Raw genomic sequence first — 9969 nt, forward strand, 5'->3', positions numbered from 1 at the left:
TTTAAGAAAAGCTAGTAACAGATGCTGCATAAGACAGGAAAAGGAATGCTTCGGTTAGTAACCCAGGGGTAACCTGCCTGTGGGGAAAGATTTCTCCCCAAGCCGCAACAGTGTGAGACTGAGTTATGCTCTGAAGCATAAAGTTTTATATCCCTTCAAAAATTGCAGTTTTAACAAATGGCTGTCGTGATATCACAAAACTTTTTGTGATCTATTTCTTCATAGAGTCCCACAAAGTTCTTGCCTCCACAGTTTGTACAGTGACAATGAGATCAATAAGCCAATTACACTCAGCTATGAAATAGATTTCCTTTCTGTCACTTTTCTATTTGATCCATTTCAATTTAATTAAATAGTCAAAATTTAAAGTATATTTTTTCCATCTTGAAAAATAGATCCTTCATTGTAACTTTTCAGAAAATAGCCTATCTAGTTCTTTATTTTTCATCTGTAATAATTCTGAGTTCTTACATTGATGAAATATTGTTTAAGCAACCATCTCACTTATCTGCTGTGATTGCAGATTCAATTTTCTGTGAAAGAAGCTAGTTCAACTTGTAATTCTCTTCTGTCTTTCATGGATCATTTTCTCAGACATAATGAATTCTTCTGAAACTGATAACTTTATTTCTGATAAAGTAATCACAGTAAAATAATGAGTCACTATATCATAATTTTTGCTTTGTTTCTCATTGCTTGCCTTTTTCACTTGAAAAAAGTCCTTGAGTTCTTGATTAGTCTTCTTGGCTCAAAGTACTCGTGTTTTGTCATGCTGGAAGAAAAAAAATATTCAGATTCTTTACTTTTGATTCACCACTTCTCTGAAATAATGAATGGTATTCTTTCTTATAATGACCCAAAACATCAAGGGTGGCTTCCTACTCACTATGAAAAGACATAGGTCCAGCTTTTTCATTGGGATAAAAAACTTGTTAATAAAATCAGCGCAGTGGTTCAAATACATTAGTCTGTTAGACCTCCAGTGTGAAAGTCACAGATTGTAAGAAGAAGAAAGGGAAGGAGAAACAGATTCATGAGAGGAAAAAAAAAGGAGAAAAACGTGATTTCAGGAGGAGGAGAGGAGAGGAGAGAAGAGGAAGAGGAAGAGGAAGAGGAAGAATGTTACCATCAGTTCTCTCCCACCAAATTTACTTCTGCCCAGTTCAGTGCTGGTACCACTACTCAGGTCAGAGATTTATTAAAATGCAATGAAGTGACAATATTTCTGGAAACCTGGAACCATCCTGTAACTGTTTGAAGAATTCTTCTTAAAGGGACTGATCCAAACCACACAAAAGTAAATAGGATCTTTTGCACTGATTTCAAGAGGCTTTCAATTATACCATAATACTACATTGTTGAAACAAATGCTGAACTGGTTGTAGGCAAGGTATTTGGGAGAAGCCACTACTACTGTTACTAACAGAATTTATCAGTAATAGAAACAAAATACTGTACTGTATTCACTGACATGGTAAAATAGTTCTCTGTTCGATAACTTTATGCAATGAAAACCATCACAAACTTGAGATCTTTGAAATGTTTGAAGAACATTCATCAGAAGTTTGAAACCTGTTATATTAGAACTATCAGAGGTATTTCTTTCTCAACCAGCACATTTTAAAAGTATATGCACTTTTTCAAATGCTATTTCATATCCTATTCCCAGTGATGACCTCTACTATCTGTGCTGGACTTAGGTATTATTTTTTACTGAAATGAGATCTCTTTAATCAGCTTTAAAAACATCATGAACTGAAACTGCTCTTATGTAAAAGTTTAACTTTACTTTCATCAATTTATAATCAGAGTTCCTCTGGTATGTTTGATTCCTGACAAACAAGGATAAAAGTCTTGTGCCCCCATTGCTAATGAGATGATAAAACAGCAGGGATCAAGTTTTTAATTACTACAGGCTATGCACTGGAGAGGTACCAATGATATTTTCTATTGCATGTCTAAGTTGTAACTTCAGGCTTATGACAGTCATGCTGTGTTCCTCTGCCTTTGATGATCACTCATCTTTGTCTCCTGAGAACATACAAAAATTTCTGAGCTTGGATCCTGGGGGGCTTGCAATTATTGCTGTAACCTGGCACAGGTTCCAGTGTAGTACCATTGCTGCTCAGCGAGGATCTGATGTATGAACGGAGGATAGGACATGCAAAACATCTATGAACTTTTCTTCTCAGACAATCTGGCTTCTCAATCTAGTTGTTCCTTTAATAATTATGCTTTTAATTAAGCTGGAGAATCATTTAATATTGTTTCATTTTTTCCTATTAGAAGCACAATCTATTGCCTTCTCATACATAAAGAATTACAGCCACAGGCACACAGCAATACACATTTTTGGCACTAGGGGACTCAGGTCTTGGAAAATTGACAATACAGGCATATTTTTGGAACCGATCATAATTCCTACCCATGTTTATAAGCTTGTTGAGCAAGTTTTGTTTCTCTAGATAAAATTAATACTGATGTAAGAGATTAAAATGCATTTTCTAGTAATAAAGTTCCATTATTAGAAAGAGCTGAAGCTGATGATTTTGCAGACCTGTCCCCAGTTTTACAGATCTCAAACACACTGATCAACATGGATATATTTGGCCATTATTCTGGTTATTCAAATGCTTCTTTTTCCTTTTGCTCCATACCACTGTCTTAGATAAAAGGATATTTCCTTTGGCTCCAGTGCAAGGCAAACAAAAGGAGAGCCACCAGTTGTGCTAACATAGGCAAAGCGCTGATGAGACCAGAATGAGGATGTTTGAAGGTTACATGGGAAGTCACCTCTCTCAGTTGCCTCAGGACTGGATCACTGCTTAGATCACCAGAAATTTGTGTGTGTGGGATAAAAACAGAGGAAAAACACTGAAAGTATCTTCTCGCTGAGCGTCTATGAGGATTTTTTTCTCTGAATACAAGGTCTATCTTCTCATGAAATTTGTTAAGTTTGTGAAATCTGAACATGAACTCACCTGATTCCTCAAATCAAGAAGAGGTTTCCTCCCTACAGGCCACATATCCACCAAAATTTGCTCTGGACCTACTGCTTCTTTTTTTTCTGCCACAGCTGCACAGCTCTGCCACTGTTCCACAGAATCCTACAGATCCTTTAAATTCCTTTATGCTGGGAGAGCACTCTGTGAGAAAATTATTTCATCCCTATTTTGTGTTGCCTTTTCTGTTCAATCTCTGCTAGATGTGAGAGATAGGTATGTCTCAGCTTTTTTTCTAACCAAAATTAAGCTGCTATTCCTTTCTTCAATTCCTTCAGTTTAGACTTTTTCTCTGCAGCTAATCTTAACCCAGAAGGGAGTTTTTCATCTGCGGAAGGAGTTAAGACCACAGAAATAGTGACATCTCTAGCATGAAGTGGAGTCAGCAAGGAGGAAAAGAAGAGTCTGAATTCAGGAGCAGGAGGTCCTCCTTGAGTCCTGAAATACAAAAAATAAGGAAGTACTTTTTCTCTGTTTAAACCTGAAGATTTTACAGTAGCACCATTTGTGTACGGGAAAAATACCAAAGGATGTGCCAGTACACAGAGATATTACAAAATACTGTATGAAAACAAATCTTAACTAATATATTCACTTCAGCAAGAATTGTGAGTTCTGATCTGCCTTGGATTCTCCAGGGACTGCATGTCAGACAAATGTTACAGAAATTAAGAGACCAGATGACCCACTTCTCTCTAGCTTGAGGATAAAACCCCACTGATTTGGTAGCCCCATGCAAACTGGCTATAAATAATCATTCTTAAGAAAAACAGGGTGGTAACATTAACTTCAAAAAGTACTTCCCAAATTTGAAAACTTCTATTAAATGACCAGACATGATTAATGCAGTTGGCTGTAGAATTCAATTACATTTTAAAAGCAACTCATGAAGGAGACTTCATACTTGTTTTCTTTTACAACTGATATGACAGATCAAAAATGTTAATGCTACAAATACTGTACTGACTAGAACTCAAATATAGCTTAAATGCACTGATTTATTTTACAAATGTAGGACATCTAAGTGATATACTATTGTTCTGTAGAGGCGATCAATGGCACTTAAGAACTATACAGCTTGTATCAACTCAAAACAAAGCATAAACAGAATCAAGAGACATTTAATATGCTACATAATAGATCTTGAAATGAAGTTGACAATAAAATGTGTATAATCTAAACTGCAGAAATCACTCCATTTTAATGATCAGTTCCTTAAAAAGCAAGTGTAAGGTTTAGCAAAATGTGTGCATAGATTGAATAAATCATTATGCGTATCAATTATATCTCAAAAACTGTGTACAGCTCTTATAATATCAAGGACTGGTTTTAATTACAGCTGCAGTGTAACTAACATTTTCCTAATTTTAATGAGTGTTGTTCAATTATAGGATTAACTTGTGCTGAAGCTGAAGAAGACAAAAGAATTTTGAATTAAAAGATTTCCAAAGATATCTGAGAGGTACACAGAATAGCAGATTGTTTTGAAATATGTTGGATTTTGGCCCAAATGCTGTTTTACTTTCTCACTCAATGAGACATCCCATAGGAGCAAGGCAAACAAGATTTTGCCTTTTTTCCAGAATTGTAAAAAGTAAATATTGCAATGGGCTACAAGAGCAAAACTGTAGTAAATTCCTGTCTCTATAAGATAAATTTGCATAACTAAAATGAGCACATTACTTCATTATAATCCTTGATTTGGAGATACATCATTAACACCAACTCTTGTAACTTTCTGTGTTTAGTTGTAAATCGTGCTTGACTGGCATACTGTATCTGTATTAAGTGTGTACCATTATAATAACACTGATATAGCAGCAAAATTTTACCAGCTAGGCAAAGTATTAAGTGAAATATTGTATAGAAGTCAAAGAACCACTTGGAAGACTCCTGAATCAAAACCAAAGCCAAAAAACAGAGACTTTGCATTTATCAGTAGCATTTCAAAGTGTTTAAAAATTTTATTGTTGAAGAATGATAGAACATAGTTTACCATAGACTAGGGTAGAGAACCCACACTTTGAGAGGTGACAAGAGTCCATTTTGTGGGCACTCTAGTTTTTGTCCCTCTCTTTCCCTGATTTATCCAAAGGGTGGTCATGGTCAACTACTTGCTATTTATGTTCAGGTTTTTTTATTTTGGTCCATTCTTAGGCTACTGGTCATGAATGAGGTTTAACGTGGGACATAAAGAAGACTGACTTTATGATCCACAAACAATTTATGGGAAGCAGATGGTTTTGTGTAAACATGTGAAGTGTTAGTACAGAGATTAGAAGTCATCATTCAGACTTGAAAGCAGGCTCTTGAATACAGGAGCAGAAGGAGCATTATATTTCTGTTTTGCTAAAACTATGCCACTATTAAATTAAAGAATTCCAAACCAAAGTATTAATGCTTACAGAAAAGTGAACATAGTTCTTGAGGCTACTGACATACCTCAAGACTGTGATTTCTGTCTGATGAGGACAGAAACATTTGCATTTGGCATCTAATTTTTCTTCAGCAAATTTCTTTCCTCTGACTTTATCATTAAAAGAGCTGTAGTGTCTATCAAGAACATTATTTTGCTTATGCAAAAGGAAAACTAGTTAATAGGTGCCTTTTATGTCAAAAGGTTGTATTGCTTTTGTCCTACTGCTGGGTGGCCATAATATTGAAGTCATAAATGGGCAAATGTCAAAGCAGGTCTCCTGGTGTGCCTGACTCCCTCTAATAATTAGTTGCTGTTTTATTATTCTGTGCCTTAGTTGTGAGTACAGCTGTCAGCTGACATAACTGATAATGGAAGGACCACATTCCTCATAGCTAGACAACTCCCTTCAAAATACATGGCATATTTACAGCCATCAGATTTGCAGTATCAGGTTCCAGACTATAGCTGTGCACAGCAAAATTATATCTGAACCTATGTGACTGCACTGTTAAATGCATGTATTTAACATCAAAAATTTATAAGCATACAAAATAAAGAGGATCAGACCTTCCATCCAGATATGAGTGTGCCTTATGTTGTTTCAAAAGAACCAAGCAGCTTCACCACCTAGCTGGGAAGTCTCTCTTCCCTGGTATCACCCCGTGGAGTAACTGCTGCACTGGCCCCAGCTCCCTTCCCTCTCACACAAGTCCTGGAGAACACAAGAGAAGGAGAAGGAGGCCCCATGGAAAGAGTATCCCCATGGTCCCCAGCCACCACAGCAGACGTCTGGAGCAGTAAAGCACTAACATAATTTAGCAACTTACTAAAAAGCAAGTTAAAATAAAAGGCAACTGCAAAGGTTGTTGGGAATATATCCATATGTAGACAGGAAGCTCCAATTTCTATTTGCCTAGCGAAAAATACATCAGCCATTTATGCCTTACCTATCTTGCTGCTGTTCGAAAGGTGTTTTACCATCCTACCATCCTTTTTCAGACTCTATAGACTCCTGTGATACTTCAAAGAGCAAAAAACTTCTGTTGGATCTGATAACTAATAAGGGAGAATCTTCCCATTCTAACATACCTCTTCTTTGAAAACTCCAGGTAGCAACACCAGGTCAGTGCCCACTAGAAAAGCTTGTGATGCCAAAGTTATTTCCTGGGTGACTTGACCTCGTGGGAATAGGGGCTTATTGACAGAGCAGTGCCGTTGCGTGGGCTGCACCAAGAGCTGACCAGCTCAAGGTGACTCTTCACAAGGTGTGCTGCAAGGACACAGGTCTGTGTTCCCCCCGTGCAAGCAGGCCTGGGGTGGCACACAGTGATGATTATTCTAGACATCTCTCCTAGCCTGAGCCAATTTGGATAGCAACAAGAAGAAAGCATAGATGTAGGAGCTGCTGTTCCCTCTGACACTAGTGGGAGATTCCTCCATGCTGTGAAAGCCTTGGGTGAAATGTGGTAAGGGTGTGTTCTCAGAAACAGCCTTCTTCAAGAAGCATTCTTGAAAAGGAAGAAGTTAGGACTTCTTGCTGAACCAGCCAAAAGGTACACAAGTTTAATGCTGCAGTATTATTAGCTCTTTGTGTACTTAACAAAACATGTCAGTAATATTCTGTACAAAAACTTTTCCGTAGCAACTGTCAGACTTGTTAAAATCTGTAGTTGAGCAACCAGTCAGGACATGTGGTTTTCTTGAGGAGAGGATTGTTAGGAGAATTGTTGTGCTACTTTATTCCGGAAAATCAAATTAGGTCCTTGCTATTCCATATTCTATCAATAACTTCCTACTGAAAAGGCACCCTCATTCATCATGGACTTAGGAAAACAAGGCAAAAAAGCTGATTCAAAGCTAGCGGTGTTCAGGAAGAATATTTAGAAAACATTGAATCCTTAACATCTCATTCCCTAGCCTTTATTCAAGGAAAAATGCTCTGGTATAAGCGGCAGAATCTCTTTTCTGGGCAGAATATATAAGGGCAGTCCCATATGGCCAGAAGAAAGGTAAGAGACCAGAGTTTTGGGTAGAGAATTTATTTGTCAGAGCATGCAACTGAACACAGAAATGATAAGAAAAAGTTTACTGAGAAGACAGACAACCAATCATATATCAGTAAATATTAGGGTTCTGCTAGCAGTCACATATTGACCCTGATGAAGATGGTAATTCATTTTAGCAGTTATTTGAATAGGAAAAAGCCAGAGTGAAAAAAAGGAAAAATAGAGCAAACAACATAGGATTTTTTTCTGTTTTCTAAACACTAGTGAATCATTCACCCCACTTTTTGCTAGATAAGAAAGTTCTAGTGGTGGCTGTTTGTGAGATACTTAATGCAGTGAGGCTCTTTTTTTTAATTATTTTTGCCCAGGAGACAAATGTGTAACCATATGATTTTTCCCCCTGCTATGTTAAAAATGCATTTGTATTTTTTCAAGCACACCCCGATTAAAGAGGGCACATCTGTTTTAAGTCCTTCTTTATGAAAATTACTGAGCTTCCTCTGAAAGCTTATCTTTTAATTTCAAAATTCTTTGTAGCAATAACTTAGATAATAACCAACCATATTTCTGTCTTCTTTAGGAAAAAAAAAAAAAAAAAAAGAAAAAAGAGAGAGAGAAAGAAAGAAAGAACCATTTTGAGCTTTGAACTCCCCCTCCCTCCCCTCTTTGGGTCTCCTTTGAAAAGGCCCCCCTCATTTGCGTTTAAAATGGATGTTTCATACTGGTTGATTAGTGTTAGTATGGGATACCAGCCGCTCTGAGCCCAAGGCTCAGCTTGAGATCTGCGGATTATTCATCAACTTCCCCGGCAGGGGGGACCGTTTCTCACTTTCACTGCACAGCAGCAAAGTGTTCAGCTTTGCTTTTTAAGATTTTTTTTTTTTCCCTTTTCACAAAGTTTTTTTTGTTGTTGTTGTTTTTTGGTTTGTTGTTGTTTTGTGCTTTTTTTTTTTTCCCCCATGAAGGGGTTACTTGAGTGTACATAACACCAGATCACCTTTAATGCCAAACCTCCCCCCTCCCTGACCAGCTTTTTGGTCTGAATAGCACATAATGGATCGGGACGTATTTACCATATGTCTGTCTGGTTACATCCATTGTTTAAGGCAAAGATCATTTAAATACGTAAATTGAGACTTGGAGAGGCACTCGATTTTATCACTATACTATAGCCTTATTTTAGCATCTTTTCTTTTTCCTTGGGTCTGACTGATGTTTTGTTTATCATATATTAAGTTAGAAAAGATGTAGAGGACATATGTCTGTATTAAAAATATTTCAGTAACATTTATCATCATTGCTGTTAGCATTTTGAATACCAGCTCTGAACAGGCTTTTTCAAAATTGTTATTTGACATTAGCTACCTGTGTATGTTTGTAATATTTTATTGTTATTATTAATCATACCTATTGAGATAGTGCTTCAGAATCAATGAAAAGGAGTGCAGAATGAAATGTCCAGAACAAAAATAAACAGCAGACAATTTTGTGTGCCTGAAATCTAGCCCACTTTTGTGTCATCTGATCTCACAAAAGATGAGTTCCCTACAAACCTGGTGTCTCTCAGTCCCATAAGCCATTATGGATACAGGAATACAACTGCTACATGAAGAGTTTTTCCAGATATTAGTGAGCATATATATTTTCCTTTGCTCCTTTGTCTCCAACTGCCTAAAGGCATTCATCCTTCCTTGAACATAGTGACTACACACAAAATTATAATGTCTACAAAAAGGCAGAATTGCTTTCTTTTAACTTTAGCCATCTAAACCAGACATGAACCTTGATGATTAGTTCAGAAGAATCTATTGCTGATGGAAAGAAACCAGCACCTGCAAAATGTGACCATCCCATCAATACTTATGATGGAAAAGAATATCCTCTAAATATGGCACATACTGTCCCAACTGACAGAGTCCAGATAACTAGTTTGGATCAAACCCCTAACTTTTAGATAGCAGAGACTCGGTGAGAAGCTTCACATTTACTAAGACACAGGATGATTTGGTGCAATGCTCACAGTCATTCATTATTCTTAAAATTAACAGCTACCACAATCTGAATTTTCTCTTTTGTTTCCTACTGTCATCCCTGAAAACGCTCAAAAAAAAGATTTATCTTCTTTGGTAATTGAGTGAACTGTATTTCTCCTTTGGGACATCTTCAATCTGTTTACAAGGAGATTAGTAGGAGTAAGAGACACAGCACAGTACTATGCAGACTTTGAAAACAAGAACTTCTTTACACCCTCATGGGCACCCACAGTTCCCCCTTCCTACAATACATTTCCTCTGTTACCTTTTTTTTTGGTTTTGAACCTATACCTCCTGGCTGAGCTTTCTCACCATGAAATCACTGCATGTAAAAGTCAGATGTGATATTTTAAAATACAAATGGCCACAAACACTGCACACTGTGCCAAGCTCAGGACTACCGATATGTATCAGGCATGCTCTTCTGGGAACTGGCACTGCAATACTCCCTCCAGGTCCTGTGTTCCAGGAGGGCTCAGCCAGGAGTTGTACCCACCTGCTCAAGCACC

The sequence above is a fragment of the Tyto alba genome, unplaced genomic scaffold (assembly GCF_018691265.1).
Source record: "Tyto alba isolate M040663 unplaced genomic scaffold, T.alba_DEE_v4.0 Super-Scaffold_44, whole genome shotgun sequence".
Taxonomy (NCBI): Eukaryota; Metazoa; Chordata; class Aves; order Strigiformes; family Tytonidae; genus Tyto; species Tyto alba.